Source organism: Leuciscus leuciscus (assembly GCF_965113295.1).
Source record: "Leuciscus leuciscus genome assembly, chromosome: 11".
NCBI lineage: Eukaryota > Metazoa > Chordata > Actinopteri > Cypriniformes > Leuciscidae > Leuciscus > Leuciscus leuciscus.
The window spans coordinates 8,498,832-8,510,939 of NC_138735.1; the positions used below are offsets into that span (position 1 = coordinate 8,498,832).

General features: G+C 38.4%; 1 protein-coding gene and 2 long non-coding RNA genes across 3 annotated transcripts in view; 1 reads left to right on the top strand and 2 right to left on the bottom strand.

The window, feature by feature from the left end:
- The window catches only part of LOC309509619, a 404,791-nt gene that overhangs the window by 222,590 nt on the left and 170,093 nt on the right, over positions 1-12,108 (bottom strand). The gene's annotated exons all lie outside the window — the stretch shown is intronic.
- Positions 1-12,108, top strand: part of sugct (succinyl-CoA:glutarate-CoA transferase) — a 144,519-nt gene that overhangs the window by 71,926 nt on the left and 60,485 nt on the right. The window lies entirely within an intron of this gene.
- Positions 1,563-8,660, bottom strand: LOC309509616. The gene is made up of 2 exons (XR_014209938.1): positions 5,026-8,660; positions 1,563-4,970 (listed from the first exon to the last, which is right to left on the bottom strand). It is a non-coding gene; the product is annotated as an uncharacterized lncRNA (long non-coding RNA).

The window sequence follows — 12,108 nt, forward strand, 5'->3', positions numbered from 1 at the left end:
AAAAATATTTTCCAGTGCTAATTTAAAGGGGAGACACACCTTTCCCTACTCTCTCCCACTTTGATTTGTACATTTAAATGATTTGATCTTCTCATCACAAGAGGAGCAGTAACTAAACAACAAAAGAGAATAGTCAGTTTACGTTGTTTTGCAGTCAATAAATGTCAGGAACATAACCTAGATGACACTTATATGGGATGTTGGTTTATGGTTGCTGGTATTACTCTTGGACAGTTCTGTAGAAATAATAAACGGGTAATCCAGGGGTAACAAAAATTATTGGAGCCTTTGTGTGAATGTCAGGGAAAGGACTGGTGTAAATTACAGTGTGAATTCCCAAGCCTCTGATTTTCCCATGGTCTTCATCCAAAGTCCACCCATCTTTGATATTTTTGTATAGAGTAACCATCTGTGGGAAAAAAAAAACCCAGTTGATTTACAAATTCCGCTGATAAGTACAAGTAAGTATAAATTGAAGTAATTGCAAATCTGCTGAAGTCAGTCAAACAAGATGTACTAATTTATTTTCTCAGCCAATATTTCGGGGAACAGTTTCCACATTCGTCTGCTTCCACAACCGCAACTTTTCTCTTTATCCTTGGCAGTCCTTAATATCGTGTCAAATGCTTTTTTGGTAATCCTTCATTTGCACATCTTGGAGGAAGTTCTAGCATCTACAACAGAACATTGTGAGCTTCCTGAGTGTTATATTCTGTCTGTTTGTCCCAACAGCAAACTCCGTTCTCCACCCCATCCTTCTCTTTTCATCTCTCTGAGTCACTGTACCATACTGTTTGACCAGCCAGTGGACTGTTTGCTTTGTTTCGTTGGGATTAAGCTCCCCGGGAGCAGAGTGAATTAAAGGGAAGAGCGTGATTGTGGTGCATTTTTCACATGAACAGTGCAATGGGATCCACTCGGTGGTCATAGTCAATTAAACTAAACAGCTGTTGACTGGAGTGGGCTTCACTAAGAGTGAATTGTACAAGTGGACATCTGGTCTGCATTAAAGTACTAGCAAAAAAGTTAAACTAAGCAGCATTCGTTGCAGTAGAGAGCAAATACGTTTCCGAATGAATGCGCCTCCAAATGAGGATCAGAGAGAAATAAAATAAAATGAAAATCAATGTGATGATTCATATGGTTGAATCACTTCACTGGGGGTGGCCAGATCGCATGACTTACGGCTAGACTGACCTTTTTCACAGTGTACCACACATACAAATGTTTTGTTGTGTAAAGGAAATTATGTCATTCCAAACCTCTTATTATTATTTTGTTTGTGGAACAAAAAGGTGTGAATTTAAAAGAATCTTCACACAGCTTTTTTCCACACAGCAGTGCTGCATTCTACATCTTTATACATTTATGTGATAGCTTTGTGTAATGAACAACTGAAATGCAAGTTATTTTCTCTTAGATTGATCATTGAGGTCTTTATGCAGCCCTCGAAACAATGCGCAATATTTTGGAGCAAGTTACACATCAATAACATCAAGCATCATTGGTTCTTGCCTTGTGACCAAACATTAAGGTGTTAAACCTGCGGTGTTGCAACAAAGCAAAAAACATATATAGATTTTTTGTGTGTGTGTTTCACAGAAAAAATAACAGCATGCAGGTTTGGAACAAACAGTGTTACACTAACCATTATACCAGTTCCTTTCACATTCCATTTTAAGGTTGGACTTAATCCAAAATGGTGGGCAAAATTAGATAAATGCTGATTTATTGTTATTTATATTTCTGTACATCATTGGTTAGGCTGATTTTAGAGCTTTTTAAACTGATCACTTATTTGGTAATTGCATGCTCGCTTCCTTTATTTTTACATGTGGTTTACATTTGCCTTCATCAAATTTAAACATTAAATATAACTAGTAATATTTTTAATTGCTGCCATTTATTGGTTATTGCCGGCCATATGACAAAAATTATCAGCTTATCAAATTGGATGGAATTTTAATATTGATGCATCCCTAATTATATTACACTCAATACTTAAAAGAACTATAGTAGTTTAGTAGTAACTTTCAAAAATAATATAAAACTGACTGTTTTACCCCAAAATATGTGCATGGTTTGTTAATTTGAGTATTGCTTTGTTAATTTTATTTGTGTTTGATACATTTTATTGCAATCAGTTTCTCCCATGTAAAGTTTCTCAAAGTCTCCCATGTAGAGCGCTATTTGTGTGGTCTGTGTACAGCCTTCCAAATCGTTCATGTATGAGCCGCAATTTTAGTTAGGATGTTTCCATAGAGGCCAGGAGGCAGTTTACTGGGTTGTGGAATAGGCCCAATATTGTAGAATTACAATATAGAAGTAGAAGTACACTAGCCTAATGGTGCCCAACTGGCTAAGGGTCCTCAATCCAAGGTGTCCAAGTTCTGGAGGACCAACGTCCCTCAGAGTTTAGCTTCAACTTGTCTCATCACACCTGCCTGGAAGATTCTAGTAATCCCGAAGACTTTGATTACCCCGGTTCAGGTTTGTTTAATTGGTATTGGAGCTAAACTCTGCAGGACAGTGGCCCTCCAGGAGCAGGATCGGACAGCCGGGCTCTAACCCCAACTAACACTGTCAACACCAGACAAAAGCAAATCGAACCCATTATAGTCAGTGATGCTGTCTACACTGGTTGTGGCGTGGTGCAAACCGATACGACAAATTCCCAACAGTAAACTGATGATCTGTTCAATTTCTGACGTATTTCAAGCGCTCTCACCTTGAAAAACAAATGGATTTACAAAGGTAATTTTGTTTCATCCAGCCTGAAGCTGTTGTGACATTTGTCGTGTCCTATGTAGACTCTATGTAGGTGTCCTATGTAGGGTGTCCCTCTACCTTTATTGAGCCTGAAAGGCCGAACAGCCTTGTCAGACACAGAGTGGGATGCTTCTTGTGCTTCTTTTAATCACTGATATAGGGTGTCCAGGTATTTCACAGGTCTATAGTACAGTCTTATCGGGAGAACATTTCAGACTCATTTCCAGTGCTCAATTAAATTATATTTAAAACTTAAAAGAATAAGGATGTTTGTCAGAACAGTAGTCTAGGGTTTAGCACACATGCTCACAAAAACACACCAAGCTGTAGTGCTCGTTTGGGAGACCAGGATTTAATTCTGGCCCATATTGTATCCCATTCCCATTTCCCCTCTCCCTATTGGGCTCCCTATTTGGACTGAACTAAAGAAGGTTAAACAAATAGTATTTCACAGATGTGTTTTGTGATTATAATCCTGTAAACACGTCTATCTTTTTCTTGCACAACCTCAGTTAAAAATTACGGAGCAAATCACCTAATGTTTTTTGGCTAACTAAGGAGTCCTTGGAGAAATCTAATCCATCTGGATAGGAATTTCTCTGATTGTGGTTTTGACGCTTCTCCTGGACCTTGATTATGGATTTAGTCATTTTTCCTTATGCTGGTTAAAATAATAGTTTACATCCCATCTGATGTAAAAAGAAAATGAAATCCATAAGGAGTTTTCCAATCATGGACTCCTCAGCAAGGGTCTGTCCACAAAGCATAATTTAAAAAAGAGGCAGGGCAGTTGAATGGAGAAAAAAATGCTAGGTCTCCTTTAAAAGCTGAACTTATTTTAACTTGAGCACCATGTTTTTAGAGCGCTGTCGTGCACGAGATGCTGCAAAAGACACAAGATGTGAGCGCAATGGCCAAAGATGTATATCTAATGTGTGCAATAATGTTACTTATCATAATTCCTTCCCTTATTTTATAAATATCATCTTTGCTGTAATCCAAATGTTTTTTGGTTTTGATAATCCATGCTAACACATTGGCAGAATTTATTATTTTCAGTTATTAGTTTCCTCACTCCTTTGAAATAGGTTATTTGCTCAGTAGGCCTTTGGCATCTTTTAAGTCTATAATACATTTTTACATGAATAAAGAATTCCTCTACAGAGAACTCATGCATCATGTAGGTGAGTAATGATTGAGTCAGAGTATGCACTGTCCACATCTTCACTTAAACAATCTCTCTAATAACAATGAATGTGGCGCTATTCTTATTCACATAGTTGGTTCACACTGCAACACATATTGTATGACACTGCAATTGCGTTGTTCTTAAATGTTACTGTTGCTTATCTTAATTCCTCTACTTATTTTATAAATAACATTATAATTTTATCACATATGCAAGTCTGAACTTCAGTGTAGTTAGCTGAGTTTATGAAAGAACTCTAGTACTAGTATACTAGTATATACTCTAAATATATAAGTATATTTAAATGGAAACTCTCATTGTGACTATAAGGCTACTTTCACACTGTCAGTCCAAATCCGATTATTTGAGTATCCGATTGGAATCTGATCTAATATTATTTATGTCCACACTATGTATCACAACTGTTCAGATCTGATTTGTGATATCCATGCAGCTCCTTGGTTTTCTGGAATATCTGCATTGGTTTCTATGGCAATGGCGTTGCGTTGGTAGGAATACGCCAAAAACAACAACAACCGCAACATGTCAAGTCAAGTCACCTTTATTTATATAGCGCTTTTTACAATACAGATTGTATTAAAGCAGCTTCACATTGATAACATGAAAATAATACAACAAAGTTTGTTTCTAGAAGAAAATTGCATCATCGTCCACCCATAATAAGGCAGATCAATAATATTGTTGAATATTAAATGTCCCCAACTAAGCAAGCCAAAAGCCAAGGCAACAGTGGCAAGGAACCAAAACTCCATCAGGTGACAGAATGGAGAAAAAAACCTTGGGAGAACCCAGGCTCAGTCGGGGGCCAGTTCTCCTCTGGCCAACGAGCGAACAGTGTATGATTATGATCCAGGCAGCGTTACAGGTCAGAAGTCAGATTGGTCGTGTCAATGAGGCCTTCACAGGGCTGATGAGGCTGGCACTTCAGGATGCATCATGGTTAGGTCCAGGTGCAGATCCACCATCTGATCTGGATACGGCCGAGGTCCACCTCACTTCAGGAAACGGAGAGTCTTGTTGATACTTCAGGACTGCATTGTCGTCACGTCCAGGCGCTGGTCCTTCTTCAGATCTGGATACGGCCTGGATCCGACGGACTGCGGTAAACCTCGGTATAAACAGAGAGACTAATATTAGCGTAGATGCATGGAGGGGGTTTGCAATGGAGATGTTGTCTAATTAAAATTTTACAACATGACAATGTGTAGCCGCCTCACTGGACTATGCGTCTTCTGAGGCAGCGACACAACCGGGGGCTGGTATGAGTGCCTTTATTCTGTGCTTTCGTCTTTACAAACATGCCTCCAATAAATTGTCATTTTCTGCTCGTCCGGCACTTTGGAACAACAACATTTTTTGTTTTGGCAGCGACTTTCAGCATGTTTCCTATAACAACGTCTGGCATTTATGTTTTACGTGGTGTGAGAAAGTCACATAACACCGTGTCCTAACTACACGCAATAAAAGGTTATTTTCCATGTTAATCATAGTTTTTGTCTTAACCAGCCCTGACGGCGACACGGGACGATTCTGTTTTAGAAATGGTTTCTATTTTTCTGCGATGTCACGGCCGGAACATCGAACACAAAGTGTGGCAATGATAATCTCACATACTGTTTATGTGCTTTATTTAATGTTAAAAGCGTGTAATGTGACTTTGAATATCATTTAGTGCTCCAGCTTTGTAGCTGTATAAGCAACAATGGATGATTCACCTCAGATCTTGAAATAAAAAAATGGAAACAAGAACGTTCAAACTGTAAACAAACAAGTGTATTCCTTGACAAAGATTGTTTTAGTAACTCAGCCTATGTATTTTTAATAATGTTTAAATGGTGTAATATTTGTGAATTTGATTATGTACAGCTACTTATCCATTTTCTTGCGAGTGCCGTCGAGATTACGCTCTGGTGTCGTGCACTCGCCGCGAGACTCCGCCCACACGCTGTTCTGATTGGCTGTGGGTTTTGATTGATTTTGATGCATGTCGTGTGTGGACAGACAAATTATTTGTCGCTGGAATCTTATGGCATCACGTCTGGTTAACCCACGCGAAATCCGATCAGAGCAGTCAGACTAAAACGGATTTCCAGAAATGCGCTTTGAATAGGACTTCAAACCACAAATGGTTGTAGCTCGAAACTAAATCAGATTTAGCACATGTGAACGGCAAAAAAATCATATGAAATGCGATTTTTTTATTATTATTTTTTGCTGTTCACATGTGCTAAATCTGATCAGATTTCAAACGGATATGCACAAAATTCGGATTTGGACTGACAGTCTGAACGTAGCCTAAAAGCAGAGGTTGAGAGTTGCATCATCTGAGTACAAAACAGGCTCACCATGTCTCCTCTCCATAAGCCTGAGCCTGTTTCTTTCCAGAAGGAAGTATCAAAGTTTCAGACACGAGTTAAAAGCATCTCCTGATGTATTGTGATAGCGCTGTTATACGGAATAATTTATCCCTTCTGACTTGTGGGAGGACATTTATATGTCCAAACGGTCCCCAAACATCCTGCCATCCTCCGAGGGTGAGAAAGGAGGAAACCCTGCTCTGAAAGTTAACTTTGTATGTCTACACGGCTCCATAAATGTCACTACACATGTGCTGGCCCTTAAGCGTGTTCATGAGCTGGAAGGCATTTTGATATGCCCCTTTTGATACGCCTCTAGCGGTTATGGATACTTTGCTGTGAATCTGTACTTGTCCTCAAGCCATCACCTCAACTTCCTCTCAGAATAGGAGGGTCTTTTCTTTAATGGTCCTGGGTGATGGTGTGGAGCAGCACAGCTGTGCACGTCTTCATATGATGATCTGCAGGTGGAGATATTCAACTGATGATCATCCGTAACCTAAAGCAGCTGCCCAGTCAGTCAATGACTTCACGTATGAAAGCACGTCCCATGGATACTGCTTTCAGACCGACTTCCAAGAATCCATGGCGTCATGTCTGATCATCTAAAATAAATTCTAGTGCGTATTGGTTCCACTTTTAAATGCATATTTTAAAAACCAGGGATGTGTGAGAAGAACTAAGATGAAGGGACACTCTGCATGTGTACTTGAAGATGTTGATAAAGGGATGGACAAAGAAAGGGAGCTGATTTATGGAGTGTCCTTCCTTTTACCTGCCCATTGGGCCTCTAGAGGTGAAGAACAAAGGAAAAATACTGGCCCAGAGCAGTGGCCCGAGCCTAATGAATTCCCAAATGAGAATCTGGTCGGTCATGAGACTCTGCTGGCACAGAATCCTCTCAAATGTCTGTGTTCATCTGCTTTGTGGACCTCAAACCATCTGTAACAAATGAAGGGTGTTCTTAAGACTGCAAAGTGTGAGTCCAATATTTTCACCTCGAATGCAACATCTAGCGATCTTCACATGTGAGAAATGAGTCAAAACACCCCTGTGATCCAAATGTTGTGTTGAGTTGCTAACATATTGGCAAGAATTTCCGTCTTTTTGAGGGTTTTAGGTACAGAGCATTTTAAGACTTGAGGACTCCTTGCTCATTTGAAATAGGTTATTATTAGTTGGCTCAGTAGGACATCTTCTGAGTCCGTAAAACATTTTTACATTAATTCAAAATTCAACTACAGGGAACTCATGCGTCATGTAGGTGAGTAATGATTGAATCAGGGTATGGACTGTCCACATCTGCACATAAACAAACTTAAAGGGGTCATATAATAGTACATGCACTTTTACAAGGTGATTGTACTGAAATGTGTATTGGCAGTGCCTGTACAAAACCATCATATAATGATAAAAATCCATCCAGTGTTTTTTTTTTTTTAAATCTCCTTATATGTTTTCCCCTGTCTCAAATTGAGCCGTCTGACCGTGTGATGTCACACGGTCGGACGCCCCTCCCACGATTGTTGATTGACAGCAGCGTTTCAACACAGACCCGCCCTGAGCGAGCTGTCATCATAGTCCTCCGTTGTTGATACGCTGGAGCAGAATGGCGTCTAAGCGATTGTGGTGTCCTGTTCTTGGGTGTAATAAGGAACACAGCAGTCATTTTGATGTTCCTAAATCCGAACCGCTGAAGACGCAGTGGCTGAGTTTTGTTTTCGAAGGGAATATTCCCCACGATCAACGTCAATGCTTTCATGTTTGCGCGAATCATTTCTCCCCAGACTGCTTTATAAACGAGATCATTGAAAAAGGTATTAGCTCCTGTCTGAGTATGTGTTGTTTATGTCCCTAATGACTGTCATAGTCTCACAGACTGGTTATTTTTTAAACAGATCAGTAACATTTTAGTGCTACAGCCCTGACAGTTGTACCTAACACCGCATAGATAACGTTACGCATCGCTGACAAGCCTACATTTACCGAAAAAAAGTTTTTCATGACCATTAGCTGTAACATCAATCTGTCAATGAACTAAGTATACATCAGTAAACACATAGCGTTCGTATCTCACTACTCTACCCTGCCAGTACATACAAAGATAGATCAAAGTCTTAATTGTCTAACTTCTTCGGGGCCGTCATCTTGATCCGGGTCCGACTCCGGTTCAAATTGATACGGTTGCACAAATGTGTCCTCAGAGACTCCCGCTGCCATTCTTTGTCCAAAATTTACCCTCAACTGTTGTCAAAGCAACACTCCACGTGTGTTGTGTCAAAACGCCCCACAGAACAGAGGGGCGGGATGAGCAAAGCTCATTATCATTTGTGATGCGATCTGGGAAAACCCACCACATGGTGAAATTTTACCTATTACAGGTTTTGATATCATATGGAAGCTGGTATCAAGCCCTTGCCCTTATTTTTATCATAGCTTGTTGGTAGCAAAAATTATGTTTATCTGAAGTCGGCCGATCGCTATTATTTTCTGGAACGTAATTTTGAGAAAAACAGGTTTACCGTCGGGACGCTTGGCACTCTTTTTTTTAAACAGGATTGGCGCGAAATGCGCAGTAATACACATTCACTGTACATGTTATGTGGTTTATTTTATAGGTAAACTATCTTTGTAGTGTTAAGAGACGGACAGGTGTATGGGATATACGGCGATTGTTTTTTTTTTCCACCTCTGCGTGCGTTAGACGCGTTAGAGAAAATGGTCGCATAGAATGCATTAGAGAAAGAGAGTATTTTCAGCTTGACACTATCGCTGTTTTTCTGCACTAAACAAGGGAATTTTGCCAAGATATTTTCAGAGATAAGAGAAAAGATGTTATAGAATAATAATTTAATGGAAAAAAAAATTTGACAAAAAACTGACATTCGAAACTATTTTGGAATTTACTGAAAACGGCCCAGCGTGACATCCGACGGGTTTTCCCAGATCGCATCACATTTAAAGCCACATGCACTTAAATGGCGTGCTGAAAACAGAGCTGTTTTTGACCAGGTAAAATGAGTGTTTTCTTACAATACTAATGAGAATTTTTAATTAAAGTATATTACAAACTTTTCATTTAGACCCTAAAGAATCATATTAACTTGTACAAAAATGGCATTATATGACCCCTTTAATAAAAACATATGTGAAATGTATGCCAATGATTGTTCACACCATGCATGTTCTGATTTTTGCATGCAATGTATCTGTTCTGACCAATGCGTAAAAAACAGCTGACAGCTAAATTAAAATTCAGTCTCTCTACCACTTTTACCCTGGTACACGAAGTGCTGTGCAACTGTCTTTTAATGGAGAAGAAAGTCAAACCGTATCTAACAGCCATTCAGATTTTCTTAATTGGTGTAATTTAGGCCACAAACTGTGTGTTTTGGATAAGAAATTAATTTTATTTTGTATAAATTTATAAGAATTCTAATGATTATTACAATTGTAATCATCAGATGCTTTTTTATATCCCTAGCCACTGCAGAAATATCTAAAGTCCTTGAAGACACTATTTCATGTTCAGACTGAGACTCTAAATGCAATGTAGAGTATTGATAATTACGATGCACATGAGGTCAAGATGTTGGCTATGATAAGCAATTATCACACACGGTAATTGTTTTAATTCAAGACCATTTGTGTTCATCTGAGTTTGTTTGTTCATGGGAACTGTCCCAGAATGACCTTTACTGGACCATTGCTTGTTGTTTTCACAATTGCTTCACAAGGCACCTGTGAAACATTTGCATGTCAACAAACATCTTTGAAACCTTTTATAACTCCACTTTTTGTCTATTTTTTCCCCCAATGATCTTTTTCAGGTATCTAAACAACAGGATTGTTTAGGGGAAATGTTTCTGATTTTGTCTCTTGAATGGAGCTCTCAAAGCTCAGAATTTTGATGCATTTTGTAAACTTTACACTGAATTTTTATGAGATGAAAGAGTCGCTCTGGCAATTGGTTTTAATTTATGGTTGTATGTGTAGTATGGTACACAATTATTGACATTTTCCCTTTGTTTTAGAGCAGTCTTAGCTTGTCTATATTGTTTACCATTGTTAATCTGTAAACCTTTGGTGTGGTCCATGGTGGTCTACTGTGTTTATGCTTTTTATATTTCAGTTCTAAGATGTAAAGGGATGCTGATATTTCACTATACTGTAATGTGCTGCAGATGTAATCTGTTTTTCTGTCTATAGAGGTCCTCTTTGCTCTGGATACCAGCTCTGTCAGAGAATCATCAGAGATATGAACCATTTATTTATTTAGCTAGATTTTATTCATAGACTAGACAATGGGCTTTTTGTGAGGTAACGTTCTTTACAGGATCATCTTTCAGATTTTCAAGATCAACTGGTTACCAATATGCTCTTCAGCTGAATAAAATTAACTGAATGAGGCAAAACCACAGGCTGGAGTAAATGAGAAAGGGAAGAACATCGAGCCCAGTTTAAGGAAAGGTTCTTCCAAAAATGTAAAATCATGTGATTCCATGGAACAAATGCTATTTTCATGCATTTTTCAATGACCAGGGACTGAAGCGCAAAAAGACTACACAACAAAAAAGTTGTCCACATGGACCCAGGAACTGAACTAGTCTGATTTATGAATGAATCATTACAACTTCATGAACCAATTTCTTGAAAATATCTGACTAAAAAAAATATCCATTTACAAATGGACATTTCCATCCTTGTTAGCTTTTGGATTTTTTTTTTATTCTTTTTTTTTTAGCTAGGATGGAGGTCAAGCTTTTCACTCAATAATGACTCAAAATCGTATGGCTTCAGAAGACTTGGAATATTCACATGGACTTTTTATGATGTTTCTTTTGAACCCTTTTCTAAGCTTGAAAGTGGAAGGAAGAGATTCAGGTGGTTTTCGATCATCATGAAAGTGAATAAATGACTGAATTTTCATTTTTGGGTGAACTATTCCTTTAAGACAACACTAGGTATGTTTCCATCCAAACTTGCGAATTTAACTTATTTAACTTAACATTTGCGAATAAAGTGCAAAATTGGAATATCGCATAAAACATTTGCGAAAAAAACGCGTTTCGTCACTTCTTGATAAACTGGCGCTTAATATCACTAAGAAAAGTAGGAGAAGCAAAAATTTATTTTAAACTAAAAATTTTATACAATATACTTGTATACAATAATTTTTTGTATATAATGTGTTACTTGCGTCTCAGAGCGTGCAGTCGAAACACAATAAACACTTTATCTTGCTTTCGGAGGCGGATGCTGCTGTTTGGGAATGCTGTCGTGTAAGACAGTTCTAGAAGGTAATTATACCGAATCAATTTGACGACAGACTTTCCTCAGGCATTTCAGAACAACCAAAACAGTATTTCAGATCCTGTGCAACGAGATCGGTCCGCTGGTTGGTTCAGTTATTCCGCCCCATCGCAAAGTCACATGATTTTTTTGATGCGCTTTGAGGGATTTATTCTGTAAATGTGTTTCCATCATAGTTTATACGCGTTTTTTATCGAATAAAAATGTATTCGACTCATTTTCTGTTGTTTTTTTCTGGGGGGTTTTCTCGCATTTTTAGAATTTATGTTTTTGTTTTTTTAGCAAAGCTGTCTGAGAATCTTTAGAGTTCGTTCTGGCTTTTTCCAAAGAATGGCCTAAAACAGACACGCTTTCATTCTTCATCCGTTCACAATTAGAGATGAGTGTGCCTGCATTCTTTACATTTGACCACAATATTGATTTTCCCACAGGGAGGAAGGATTCCTATCACCCATGAGA